Source organism: Quercus suber, unplaced genomic scaffold (genome assembly GCF_002906115.3).
Source record: "Quercus suber isolate HL8 unplaced genomic scaffold, Cork oak 2.0 scaffold_334, whole genome shotgun sequence".
Taxonomy (NCBI): Eukaryota; Viridiplantae; Streptophyta; class Magnoliopsida; order Fagales; family Fagaceae; genus Quercus; species Quercus suber.
The window spans coordinates 330,692-346,066 of record NW_027069787.1 but is presented as its reverse complement, the minus strand read 5'-3'; positions in this window follow the sequence as shown (position 1 = coordinate 346,066).

The following is a 15,375-nucleotide window of genomic DNA, read 5'->3' as shown; positions in this document are numbered from 1 at the left end:
AAGCAGTGGAGTTACTCTTGGAAGAATTACATGAAGGAATTTGTGGAAGCCACACTGGGGGCAGATTCTTGTCTCATAAGGCCCTCATACAAGGCTATTGATGGCCAAATATACAAAAAGAAGCACAAGAGTACACGAAGAAGTGTGATCAATGCCAAAGATTTGTACAAAATATTTATCAACTTGGAGGAGTCCTCAATCCACTGTCCAGCCTTTGGCCCTTGGCTCAATGGGGATTGGACATTATGGACCCTTTCCCCAAAGCAGCAGGGAATATGAGGTATTTGTTAGTTGGCACAGATTACTTCACCAAGTGGGTTGAAGCTGAACCATTGGCAAATATCAGAGATGTGGATGCCAAAAAGTTCATTTGGAAAAATATTGTCATTAGGTTTGGAATCCCTCGTACCCTCATCTTAGACAATGGTTTGCAATTTGATAGCAAGGCCTTCAAGAGGTATTACTGTGACTTGGCATAATGAATAGATATTTCACTCCGGCATACCCACAGGAGAATGGACAGGCCGAAGTTGTCAATAAAGTCATAGTAAGTGGACTTAAGAAGAGACTAGATGATGCAAAGGAAAAATGGGTGGAAGAACTGTCACACGTCTTATGGACTTATCAGACTACACCTCGTAGGTCTTCAGGAGAGACGCCCTTTTCAATGACTTATGGGGCTAAGGTTGTTATTCTTCTGGAAACCGAATTTTCCATGCTGAGAACAAGTTCCTTCACTCCGAGCAGCAACGATGAGCTATTGGAGAAGAACTTAGACTTAATAGAAGAGTGGAGAGAAAATGCCATGGTCCAGTTGGCTTATTATCAACACCAGCTCAAGCAGGGATACGATGCCAATGTAAAACTAAGATCACTGACAGTTGGAGACTTGGTCTTAAGAAAGGTTTTAGGAACTGCCAAGAACCTAGCATGGAAGAAATTGGGACCCAACTGGAAAGGGCCATATCGTATCACGTCGGTGGTCGGAATAAGTGCATATCATCTTAAGGATCTAGAGGAAAAGACTGTACCACGTCCCTGGAATGTAAATAACCTTAAGAGGTATTATTATTAATAAAGGTTTCCTTCTCTCTATTTGGGTTTGCTATATTATGTGTCATGTGCTTTTATCATTTATTTAAGTATTAAACAGAACCTTAGTTATGCCTGACTTCTCGGACCATCTGCTTTAGGAAAATTAATAATTACTGGCATCAATCTAAGTATCAAACAGAACCTTAGTCATGCCTAGATTCTCGGACCACATACCTTGGAAAAATTGATATCTTTTAATTATTTTTCTAAGTATTAAACAGAATCTTAGCTATGCTTGGATTCTCGGACCACATACTTTGGAAAAATTAACACATTATGACAATTATCTAAGTATTAAACAGAACCTTAGCTACGCCTGACTTCTCAGACCATCTGCTTTGGAAAATTAATACTTACTGGCATCAATCTAAGTATCAAACAGAACCTTGGTAATGCCTAGATCCTTGGATTACATACCTTGAAAAAATTGATATTTTTTAATTACTTTTCTAAGTGTTAAACAGCATCTTAGCTATGCCTAGATCATCAGACCACATACTTTGGAAAATTAACACATTATGATGATTATCTAAGTATTAAACAAAACCTTAACTACGCCTGGCTCCTCGGACCATCTGCTTTGGAAAAATTAATACTTCTTGGCATTAATCTAAGTATCAAACAGAACCTTAGTCATGTCTGGATCCTCGAACCACGCACCTTGAGTAAATTGATATCTATTAATCACTGTTCCGAGCATTAAACAGAACCTCAACTATGTCTGGCTCCTCGGACCGCATACTTTAGGTAAATTAATACTTTCCCTAAAATTACTAAGTGTCAGGGAAAAGCCTTAGTTATTGTAGACTTTTTGGACTACATGCTTAAGGCAAATTAGTATTCCTCACCAACTACTTTAATGTAAGGTATAGTCACTCCAAACAGTAATGATTTTCATTATAACAAGAGTCTTAAATGGACACTCATGAGCATCACTTAAAGCATTTATAGGCATATCTGTGTTTGTTTAAAAATTGACTATCCCTTTCACGTTATGAACTTACTAATGATTAAGGCATAGATTAATTTTAACCTATATGCATGTTGCAATACTGTGTATGTTAAGATTATGTTTTACCGAGATGACAAACTTGTTTTAATTAAGATTATGCCTTGCCGAGATGATGAACTTAGAAGTTTTCACTTGTTTTAATGCTAATCACATAGAATGGGATAACTTTTCTATTATGTATGTAGATTGGTGAGAAGGGTCCCATCCCATTATTCCATTTATTAAGTGTTAAACAAGATAGGAATTATACTAGCACTTGAATAAAAATCATAGAAATAATGAAAATGCTTATAACTTTCATTAACAAAAGCCTTGAAGCAAGGCAGGTTGAATACAAAGAGGCAACTTGGTTACGAATTATGAAAACGAAAACAAAAGTTGCCAAACAAAACAGAAGAAAGAAAAGAGGAAAAGAGAATTATCCTAAATCCATTTCTTTTTTATTACTATTTTTCCTTGGGAGGGGCCTTGGATTGTTGAGTTGTAGCCTCCGTGGATCCTTGATCTGCTCCTTTTGAGTCACCCTTGGCAGGAATTGAGAGGCTTGCAAGAACTATCTCCATCTTGGTAGTCTCTTTGTCCTTAGGGGGTCCTGTGGAGCAGCTGGGGGCATGGTGGCATTTGAGGCTACCTCCTCGGTCACGGCAGCTCCTTTTTCAGTCTCCCCAGGTTGCTCGGCTGCTTTCGGAGGGCTGCCAGCAGGAGGATGAACCTTACTGGGGCTGCTCATTTCAGGATCTGCCACCTCTGGAGGTGAATTTGTCTTGGAGGTGCTTGAAGAGGAAGCACGAATGGCTGGTGGGTAATACACATTTTCTGCTCTCCTAAGAGCAAAGAGGCCCCATCCCACACTTAGGAGTAGTAATGTCTGCAAACCCTTGAGACCTCACACCTTAGGTTCTCCTCGGTTTCGGCCACTCTTTGGTCATAGCCATCTTGCTCAGCTTGGTCTTGGGCTTTCTCCATCTCCTTAAATTTCTTCTTAAGGCCAGCAATTTACTCTTTGGAGATGACCAACTGCTCCTCGGCCTAACGAAGGAGTTTCCTTTGACTTTCGGCCTACCTTTCCACCACATCCAAGGCAAATTCGGCACTCTTCTTGGTATGGTCGGCCTCTGCTAGCTTGGCCGTGAGGTCTTTGGACTTCTTTTCCACCAAATCAAAGGCATTTACGACGACGATGTGTCTGCTCTCCTCATCTTTGGCTAGCCTATGAAAGCTGATAACTATCTCATCGGCTCTATGGGCAGCCTGGACAGCCTATCAAAAGAAGAGAAGAGAAAAGGAAAAAGAAACAACAAACAGATGGCAACAAAAAGACATGTGAATTAAGAAAGTCGAAAACAAGATTACGTATAAGGAAAAGTGATGCAATAAAAGTAAAAGTTATTAATAGGATTACCTGGGCCAAATCCTTCTTCAAATTGAGGAACATTTCATGTTTCCTTATGGTCTTTAGATCGAACATATCACCAGGCAACAACAAGGCCTGCTCTAGTGCGCCGGTAATGTAGCCCGCCTTCTCTAGATGGGAGGTCCTGATGGATGCATCAGAGAGAAGGGGGGCTCCGTCCAGAACAAGGGGAGGTGCCCAGACAGGAACCCCAACTTGGGCTTCAACTCTTTTATCTGTCAGGCTTTGAGTTGTCCAGATTTGTTTTGCCCCCTTTTGGGGCTCAGCATTTTAGGGAAGAGGACCCTTGCCTCCCTCCCCCAATTCTTGATTTCTCTAATCCCACTCCCTCTTATGATTAGCAGGATCAGCTTGGGGAGGGTGAATGGGAGGGGAAGGAGGGAGCTTAGCTTGGACATTCTTCTCGAGTGCCTTGCTCCCCGAGGCGGACTCCATCACGTCCAAGAGACCTTTTCCCGGCTTTCGTTGTATGCCCATGTAGTCTAGAACGGGGGAAGTCTCTTGTCTTTGACTCTCTTCAACCGAAGATAGTGGTCGGTTAAACACTTCGAAGTGTATTTGGGATCAGACACTTCAATTATTTCTCCTTTTTCTTGTTTTTTGTCTTTTTCTTCTTCCTCATTGTTGACGGGACGAGAAGAAGAAGCTTCTACCTTAGGTATCCCTTTTAATATGGGAGTAGTGACTTGGACGCCCTCTGGCTTAGGACTGGGAAGAAGAAAATCCGGCGTGGCCACACTTATTTGATGGATATGTGAGTCTTGTGCCCTAATGACACACTTTGGCACTTAGAAGGTCTTGGCTATAGGGGTGTAGCCAAGGATGATGTGTGTTGCCCTAAGTTGGCCATCTGAGTGCACGAACACCTCGGCCTTTATAATCTTGTCCAAACTTGACTCGTTCACAAGATTGAAGTTAGACACAGCGGCGTGTTTATCTGCGGGGTCATTAAGAAAAACAAAAGTGTTATCAGTAGGAAATAAAGCGAATTAAAGAGAGATTTTAAATACAAGTATATCACCTAAACCTAAGATCCCACTTGGTGTCCCTTCTCTCGTCGGGCAAGGATGGCCATCGTGCCATTCCCAAGACACGATCAAAAAGTTTTTGTTTAAACCCTTGTTCGAATTAGGGAGGCACTGGATAAGCCTAATGCTAGGGTACCTAGATTTTAGGTAACATCCCTGTCCCATGAGGTGGTGAAGGTTGTACACCCAATTGACGTCGTGGTGGGTCAACCCTAAACCCATCTTTTCATTAAGGGCATCTACGTACCCTAAAATTGTAAACATATTTGGGGCACATTAGGTGGGAGCTAACCTATGGGCCCTAAGGTAGTCTCTGGTAACCACACTCGTAGGGATTCTCATCTCTCTTTCTATGAAGGCAATCATTGGGATAACTACTTCTCCCTCTTGCCTATCTGTATGCCATTGTCCCTCCTTACAGTTCCTAGTTCCCACCCATGGAGGGATCTCATACTTAGTCCTAAAGTATTCCATCCCTTCCTCAAAGTCTACCAAGCTCTTGAATCTACCCATTTCTAGGAAGGTTTGGGAGAGCTACAGAGATTGAGAAAGAGAGAATAGAGTCGAGGAGGATGAAGGTACAGAGAAAGGAAAAATATATAGAAAAACAAAATGTAAAGGTTTGGAAAGACTAACAGAAAGAAGGGAAGTATCCTCGGACTGACTTTTTGTATTTGAGAAGGCACGAGTGAGTTGGAAGGATTGACGGGTTCAATGTATGTGCGCTAAAACGAAATGAATGCTAAGATAAGGCGAAAATTGATTTAAGAGGTATTTATACCAAGGAGATAACTGGGAACGGGAAAATTCGCGCTCGATTCCCGGTGAGATCCTCAACCGTTTGATTTGCATCCTAATGTAGAACGTGGGGGACAGGGAGCTGTAAGAATTTAATGAAGACGCGCCTTGAACGCCGCAACACTAGGAGCGTGCCTTGGGCAATTAACAAGGCGTCTTCGTAAGTAGAGGTGGGACGAAGTGGGCATAGAGAAAATGTAGTAACATCGAAATCCTCTTTCTTTTCGAGATCCAGAAAGAAGAATCTCGAGGTGTTATTATAGGGACTTGGGCCCAGAGTTCGTCATCTATTTGTATATTGGGCCTGTGGCCCAAGCCAGGACAGGTTGTGTCCGAGGAGGAAGAATCCTTGTCAGAAGAGACTGTATTAGTAAATGAAGAGGTTAGTTTTAGTCACATGGTTCAAGAGGTGTGTCGAGGATAAATGCATCCTCGGCTACCAATGTGAGGCTGAAGATGTTGTTTGTCGTCGGGTACGTTTCCGGAAGTCTCTTGGTGCGGATAAGCATTGTAGAGATGTAGAAGAGAGAAGTCCTGAATATTTTAGGGGAAAGCTGCTGCACTCATTAAATGCTTTGCAGCTAACTCTTTGCTGTATTAATGTTGAGGTGATACTTGAACAGTGTCTTCAGCCTTACAGCTACTCATGAAGACTTATGGAAGGGCTGATGGGAAAGTATCAACACCACCATCGGATGCAGTGTAAGGTGGAGATGAAAAGGGAAGATAGTATAAAAGAAGAGGGAGGCAGTAAGGAGGGGGATCGGAAAATCAAAAAGGAAACACGATAGCAATCTAGAACCAAACGTGTAACCATATTTAAGAACATTATAAGAACAGGATCTCGGACTTTGCCGAGGACATTTTTTCTTCAGTTTAAACTTGTCTATCTTCACTCTTTTCATCAATCTACTTAACTTGTTGTTTGATTAACTAAACCCTTTTCTACCCAATTTCTCTACAAATCATTGTTTTGGGCTTTTGGGCCTAATCCATTATATTTTGGGCGAGATTCAAATTGGTCCTTACAAAATATATTTAGTTAGAAAATATTTTTAAGATGAAAACATTTTTATAGGGAAAATCGCTTGTTTTTGATTCGTATTTGAATGTGTTCTAAAAAAAGCTCCAAAAAAACATTTTTTAATGTTTGACTCGTATTAAAAATTCACAAATTTTCCAATATTTTATGTAAATATTAAATAATTTAATTTAATTCACTACTTTTAAAAATATTAAAACTTACTACTAAAATTAACGTTAGCCAAACTTGGTATTCTATTTTTTAAGGTGTANGAAAAAAAAAAAAAAAAAAAAAATACACCTTGAAAATTGGGTGCTTTTCTTGATCAATAGAAAATGATATCAGTTTAAACAAGTTTTTAATTTGCTCCAAACACCAAAAGAGGGGGGAACTATATTCCAAAAAATGTGTTAGTAAAATATTTGTGTGTTATAAATTATGATAAATATATGTTCTGTTTGTTTCAAAATAAAATATGTAGGGACATTGGGCCCAGAAGTTCGTCATCTATTTGTATATTGGGCCTGTGGCCCAAGCCGAGGACGAGGTTGTGTCCGAGGAGGAAGAATCCTTGTCAGAAGAGACTGTATTAGTAAATGAAGAGGTTAGTTTTAGTCACAATGGTTCAAGAGGGTGTGCTGAGGATAAATGCATCCTCGGCTGACCAATGCTGAGGCCTGAAGATGTTGTTTGTCGTCCAGGGTGACGTTTCAGGAAGTCTCATTGGTGCGGATAAGCATTGTAGAGACGTTAGACAGAGAGAAGTCCTGAAATATCTTAGGGGAAAGCTGCTGCCACCATATTAAATGCTTTGCAGCTAACTCTCTGGCTGTATTAATGTGGAGGTGATACTTGAACAGTGGTCTTCAGCTTTACAGCTACTACATGAAGACTTATGGGAAGGGCTGATGGGACAAGTATCAACACAAACCATCAGGTATGCATGTGGAAGGTGGAGATGAAAAAGGAAGATAGCATAAAAGAAGAGGGAGGCAGTAAGGCAGGGGGATCGAAAAATCAAAAAGGAAACACGATAGCAATCTAGAACCAAACGTGTAACCATATTTAAGAGCATTATAAGAACCAGGATCCTCGGACTTTGCCGAGGACATTTTTTCTTCAGTTTAAACTTGTCTATCTTCACTCTTTTGTCATCAATCTACTTAACTTGTTGTTTGATTAACTAAAACCCTGTTTTCTACCCAATTTCTCTACAAAGTCATTGTTTTGGGCTTTTGGGCCTAAATCTATTTATATTTTGGGCTAGTAATTCAAATATGGTCTTTACAATTGGCGCTGTCTGTGGGAATTACTGGTGTTATAATGAATCTCACTTTCACCGATGGTAGGTTTAGGTCCACACCAGGTAGAATCCATGGGCTCTTAGTGTCAAGATCACTTTCGCGATCTTGAATGAAAGAGGGACCGGGAGGGAAGTGTACATACTACCCATACTAGTAAGAGCTAGTCTTGGGGTAAGCCATGTCTTTCATGAGGAGAATGCCAAAAACATGCAAAAGGAGATCGATCGCCTTAAGAGAAGCCCGCGCCATGAACGGCGAAAGTGAGCTCCATCCAACTCTAACTTTTCTTCTGATGGGGAAGAGGATGGCAGCTATAGACGCATATCAAGGACTCCCTTTAGCGAGTCTTTCTCATATGATGAGGACTATCATCATGAGCACAAAAACATAAATTCGTCCTTGGTAGGCCTGGGAAACGATGCCATGAGTAAAGCCCTCACTCAAATTTTTAGGTCACCTTTCACGCGCTAGATTGAGGAAGGGGGACTTCCTCGGCAGTTTATGCAGCCTACGTTAGCCATGTAAATGGAAGAACAGACCCTGTGGAGCATGTCAGCCACTTCAACCAAAGGATAGCAGTACACTCCAAGAACGAGCCCTTGATGTGCAAGATATTTCCATCTAGTTTAGGGCCTGTGGCAATGAGGTGGTTTGATGGTTTAAGGGCAGGTTCCATTGATTCCTTCAAGGAACTTACTCAAGCGTTTGGATCCCACTTTATTACGTGTAGCAGGGTCCCTCGGTCTTTAGCTTCTTTATCGTCCTTGTCCATGAGGGAAAGAGAAACCCTGAAAATATATTTAGACAGATATCGGGAGATGTTCAATGAAATAGATGGTGATTTTGATGATGTAGCCATTAGTACTTTCAAGCTCAGCTTACTTATCGAGCACGGCTTAAGGAAATCTTTGACAGGGAAACTTGTTACCAGTATACACCAACGCATGGATCGGATTGACAAGTATAAAAGGGTTGAAGAAGACTAACAGCAAGATAAGAGAAAGGGCAAGGTTATCCCTTAAGAGAGGAGGGATTTAAGGTTGGACCGCTACAACAATAACAGACCTTGAAGGGATTTTGCTAGGCAATCTGAGCCTGCAGCTCTTTAATTGATAAACTCCATGTTCCGAGAACTGATGTATCAAATTTTAGAGAAGATTAAGAACGAGTCATACTTTAAGTGGTCGAACAAGATGAGTGGAGACCTTTTGAAGCGCAACCAAAGCCTTCATTGCCAGTACCACCAAGAACGAGGACATACCACTGAGGACTGTAGAATGTTGCAGAACCATCTGGAGCAGTTGGTCAAAGAAGGAAGGTTGCAACAATTTTTGTACCAGCCCAACGGATAGGGGGACCAATTAAGGTCAGGGGCTCAGGGAATGCTCCTTCGAGGCCCCCGTTAGGTACAATCAATGTCATTTTTGCTATACTTAGGAGAACTGATTCTCACTGTTCTAGGGTTATGTCAGTGGCTAGGCTACCAGCTGAGGACTCTAACTCCGAACTAAAGAAAGCTAGAAGGGAGGTTCGACCTTCATTGAGTTTCTTGGACAAAGTCAAAATTGGAACCATCCAACCGCATGATGACGCTTTGGTGGTCACCCTCAGAATAGAAGGATACGATGTGAGGAGAGTAATGGTAGACCAGGGCAGTTGTGTAGAGATAATGTACCCTGATTTGTATAGAGGGCTAAACTTGAGGCCTGAAGATCTTATAGTCTATGATTCACTTCTGGTAAGTTTTGATGGGAAGTTTGTTATCCCTAAGGGCCAGATTAGGTTACCCATGCAAGCAGGCTTAGAGGTGGTGGAAGTGGACTTCATAGTGGTGGAGGCATACTCCCCCTACATGACCATTGTAGCCAGACCCTGGCTTCATACTCTAGGCTATGTTTCTTCAACTCTGCATTAGAAGGTGAAGTATCCGTCAAGAGACCGGATTGGGGAGCTGGTAAGAAATCAATCCATGACTAGGCAGTGCCTTGTGTTTGTGATTTTGCATTAGCCAGCAGCTGAGTCCTCGGCCTTGGTTGAGGAAAGCTTATGGCAGTCAAAGTCTCCGGAATTACCTGCAAAGGGGCCAACTAAGGAGGCCGAATGTGAGGATTTAGATAAATTTGCCGTAGGTGATGATCTGAAAAAGTTTTTTCAGATTGGAGCTCAGCTACCACCTCAAAAGAAAGAGGAGTTGGTGGAATTTCTCAAGAGGAACGTTGATGTATTTGCTTGGAATGCTTACAAAGTTTCGAGGGTAGATTCAAGCTTCATCTGCCATCATCTAAATGTCAGTCCATCTGTCACCCCCAAGAAGCAACCACCTTGACGTTTATCCAAGGAACACTCTAATGCTGTCAAGGACGAGGTGACAAAACTTAAGCATGCTGGGGCTATTAAAAAGATTTTTTACTCTGAATGGATGGCTAACACAGTGGTGGTAAAGAAGAAAAATGGAAAGTGACAGGTATGTGTAGACTTCATGGATTTGAACAAAGCATGCCCAAGGGACCCTTTCTCCATGCCTCGGATTGACCAGTTAGTAGATGCCACTGTAGGTCATCCTCAGATGAGCTTTTTGGACACTTTTCAAGGCTACCACCAGATACCTTTGGCTTTGGACGACCAAGAGATGACAACTTTTGTCACCCCAATTGGGAATTACCATGACAAAGTGATGCCCTTTGGTTTGAAGAATGCAAGTGCTACCTACTAGAGGATGATGACCAGGATGTTTGAGCCATAATTAGGGAAAAATATTAAGATTTATATTGATGATATGGTGGTAAAGAGCAAGGTAGAGTCCGATCATGTTAATGACTTCGGAAATATTTTTGATATCTTGAGGAGACACAAGCTACGACTTAACGCTTCCAAGTGTTCTTTTGGTGTTGGATTAGGAAAATTCTTAGGCTATATGGTCACACACTGTGGAATTGAAGTCAACCCTGATCAAATTATGGCAATTAACAATTTGCAACCATCTCATAATCCTAAAGAGGTCTAAAGGCTTGCGGGGATGACTGCTGCTCTAAATCGATTCATCTCCTGTTTAGCAGACAGATGCAGGCTTTTCTTTTAGTTATTGAACAAATGGAAGGGACTTGAATGGATCGAGAAGTGTGCCTTGGCATTCCAGCAGTTGAAAGAATATCTATCTCGATCACCCATCATGTCCAGACCTAAGGTGGATGAGGTTTTGTTTGCCTACATTGCAGTAGCCTCCCATGTGGTGAGTTTGGTGCTAATATGGATTGATAGTGGTATACAGAGGCCGATTTATTATGTGAGTAGTCACTACATAAGGCCAAGGTCCGTTACTTACCACTGGAGAGGGCTATTCTAGCAGTAGTTCATGCTACATGAAAGCTCCCCCACTATTTTTAGTCATACACAGTTGTTATCTTGACCCAGCTCCCACTCAGATCTCTACTTCGGAGTGCTGATTACACGAGGAGAATTACAAAGTGGGGCACAATTCTGGGGGTTTTTGATATCAAATACATGCCCCGCACCTCTGTCAAAGGTCAGGTCCTTGCCGACCTGGTAGCTGAGTTTACAGAAGCCCCGGTAGAAGAAAGGGTAAAGGAGCAGAACATGGATGGAAAATCAGTTGGAGTAATCTCCATACAAGAACCTTTGTCCTGGAAGGTCTACGTTGATGGTGTAGCGAACCATAAAGGATCTGGAGTGGGGCTAGTGCTGATATCTTCAGAAAAGATCACAATTGAGAAATCCTTAAGATTGGGCTTCTCGGCTACAAACAATGAAGCTGAGTATGAAACTTTGCTAGTAGGGATGATCATGGTTCAGAAAATGGGAGGAAAATTAATGGAGGTATTCTTTGATTCAAGGCTGGTGGTGGCCAAGTCTAAGGAGATGTAAAATACTAAAAAAGTTTAACCTAAAAGAGGGTTCCTTTTTTTTTTTTTTTTTTTTTTTATCAACCTAAAATGTATCATTTACCAATTTTTTAATCCACTCCAAATACTCCAAAACAAGGGAAATATATTCCAAAAATGTCTCATTAATTTTTTTATTAAGTAAAATGTCTTCTGTTGGGCCTTAATTAGTTTCTTTTATCTCAAAAATCAAAATGCATATAAAAAGGTTTGAAAATTATACTTTGTTCACCCAATCTAAAAAGCATTGGACCATATAAAGTGCTCATTGGGCCTCGACCCAGTTTAAGGGAATAAGGAAACAAAATTCATTTTTGTATTTCTGCCCCTTTAATGAGAAAATTAATATAGATTTTTATTTTTTGTTGAAGTATAAAGTCATGTACTTAAATTTAAAATAGCTATTTGAATATATATTTACTATAAAAATTTCTTAAAGCCTATTTACTAAATGTAATATCTACCCACTAAAAAATGCTACAAAGAATGATAATGAATGTCATCATCTTTCCATAATATTTAAATTTTTGCAATGAGTGATGATATATGCTATAGTTTTTTTTTTTGAAGATCTTCATCAAATTAAATATTTGCAATCATCTACAATGAAGTTTTTGTTATTCATACTTCATTTTTTATCATCTTATTTTATGAGTCCAATTATAATGTTTAGCTTACTCATTTATAATGAACACCCCTTTTGGGTAGGAAAAGAAATTAAAAAAAGAACAAAATAACAAAAGACATTTGTCATCAGAGTTTCTATTAGATCAAATTATAAGTCTTGAAGATTTAAACCTAATAAATTAGTGTTCTCTAGGTAACAAATAAAACATAATATATCATATTATAACTTTTCAAGCATGACTACCAGTCTACCACATAAAATTTAAAATACAAGAAGAAATTTTTTGGGACATTAAAATTTAGTAGGAGTATTTTAGACATTGCACAATGAAATATTTTAGGAATTATAAGATTTTTTTAGAGTTTAACTAAGAGAGTAACAATAGGGGTATATGCTCATTTACCAAACATAAAGCATGAAAGTTCTACTATGTCAATTTGTGTATGTAAAACAATGTGTGTGTGTGTGTGTGTGTGTGTGTGTGTGTTTTAAATGAAACACTGTGTTAAAAAAATCAACCTAAAAAAACTATGCATAAAACAATGAATTTTGGTTTAACAAATTGATTGAACCAAAAAAAAAAAAAAAAAAAGTCTAGGAACACAACAAAATGTCATGATATTTATACAATACCTTTATTTCTAGCTATGGTGGGTCCTGGTTTGATATTTTATTATTTTATTTTAGAGTAGTGCTATGTCTATAATATTTTCATAATAAATCATAGGTGGAAAATTGTTACTGGTTTTAAATTGGGCTAACCACTTTTAAACGTGCATTAAAAAAAAAAAACAAATAAAAAGCCAATTGAAGAAAATTGTGCCTAAAACAATGAATTTTGGCTTACCAAATTTGACTTTAAAAAGAAAAAGCCTAGGAACACAACAAACCATCACACAAAAAAGAAGCTTAGGAACATAACAAAATGTCACAATATTTTTTATTTCTAGTTGTGGTAGGTCCCAGTGTGATATTTTATTTTTTACGTTCACATTATTTTCACAAAAAATTTTAGATGAAGAATTATTATTGGTTTTAAAATTATGCATTAAAAAAAAAAAAAAAGACAGCACAAGAAAATTGTATGTGAAACCGTGAATTTTAGCTCACCCAATTTGACTATATATATTAAAAAAGAAGTCTAACAATACAACAAAATATTACAACATTTTCACAGTACTTTCATTTTTAGGATCCGAATAGATAATTTTTTATTTTATTTGAGAGAAATACTACATCCATAACATTTTTAGAACAAATTTTAAATGACAAGTTGTTATTGGTTTTAAACTAAACTCACTACTAGTATCACCTTTTTATCCATCAAAAATACCTTGCAACATAAAATTTGTAGTGAAATTATTGTGAAAATATTGTGGATATAACATTTCTTTTTATTTTATTTTATTTTATTTTAATCTATAAGGAACTGAGATCTTGGCGATTGTGAAAATATTGTGACAAGAAGATGTTATAACATTTTCATAATACATTTATTTTTAGTTGTGATTGGTCTCAGACTCTTATTTTATTATTTTATTTTCACCTTTAAAAAATTGACATCTCAATAATTGTGAAAATATTGTAAGAATTTGTTGTGTCAATGTAACTGTAGGGACTCAATTTGGATTTGACCCTGAATATGAATGGGTTTTCAGCCCAACAAGCCCAAACAATAAATTTGTAGAGAGTGGGTTAAAGGTTTAGACACTGGCCGTCGTTCACCAAGCATGAACTCTCTTTTATTAAGAAACACTTGGAATTAATTTACAACGGGGAGAATGCTCCTCGGCCCGTGGCCGAGGAGCCCCTTTTCTTCCCTTTTCTTTTTCCCCCCCCTTCTTTACTTTACTTGCTTTTCTTATATAGTCTTCATCTTCCCATCCCCTTCTTCCATCTGTTGATCATCCATTCGCCTCCCTTCTGGCCATCCGTCCCATCAGAGGCCTTATCAGTACTCAAGTGGTTCACTCTGATCAACGTTGCCCTGCTAAGGGGTTATATCCACATTAATGCGGCCAGAGGGGTTAGGTGAATGCATTAAGTGCGAATGTGACAGTTTGATCTGGGCTTGTCCCCTCCCAAAAATTATCCCTAGTATGCCGAGGACAGAGAGGTCCTCGGCGTGGGTCAAAAACGGGCTTTGTCTGACTTAGCCTTGGCTGGTCAGTCCTCCTCGGCGCTGGCCTTAGGCCTACTACGCGATGGGATGTGGCTGTCAGGCCCACGGGCCCCACAATAGCCCCTCAAAACCCTGCTGCACGTTCCATCGGACGGGGAGGAGGGTTTTGATACCTACGGGCCCTCTTAGGCGAATCGCCTCACTTTGGCTTGTGCTAATGCTGGCGACTTTTCGACTGCTCGATGTGTGTTTTTTACGTTTCAAGACTTAATGCGTGCCCACATTAAATTTTGGCAGCACCATGTTTCCCACATTCAACGGCGTGATGATAATCGTTCGGTGGGGATCTCCTGCTTTTATGTGCAGGCAGTTACACTCGGGGAACCTAAGGGGGAGTATAAGTATCTGTTTAAACCGCCTGGTTTCCTCATTTTTGCGCTTACAACCATTGATGCGTATGACTTGCGTCTAGTTCAACTTGCACTCTTCCTGAAGAGAATCGCCATATTTCTGTAAGTCTTCTTCTTCTAGTGACCCCCAAATTTCCTTGATTTTACTCCTCCTTTTCTTCTTCTGGAACTTTTAGTCGTCTTTGGGGAATGGGTAAGTTTAAGAAGTTGGTTGATTCCGAAGAGATGATGAACAAATTCATTGTCGACTATGGGATACCCAATAATGTGAGTTTGAAGTACTGTGAAGAAGGGGAGTGGTACCTTAAGAGGAGAGAGGGTGAAGTCGTAATCCCGATAGTCGCTTTCATAGAGGGAGGGATGAGAATCCCTATGAGGCCAGTGACCCTCAATTATCTTAGGCATTTTCGCCTGGCTCCTACCCAGTGTGCCGTGAATGTATTTAGGATATTAGGATGTGTAGATATCTTGAATGAGAAAATGGGGCTGAGACTGACTCACCACGATGTGAACTGGTGCTATAACCTTCATCACCTGAGGGGTAAGACGTACTATATGAAGACAAGGGACGATAGGATTCGTCTCATCCAGTGTCTTCCTGATTCCAATAAGGGGTTGACTCAAGATTTCCTCATAGTGTC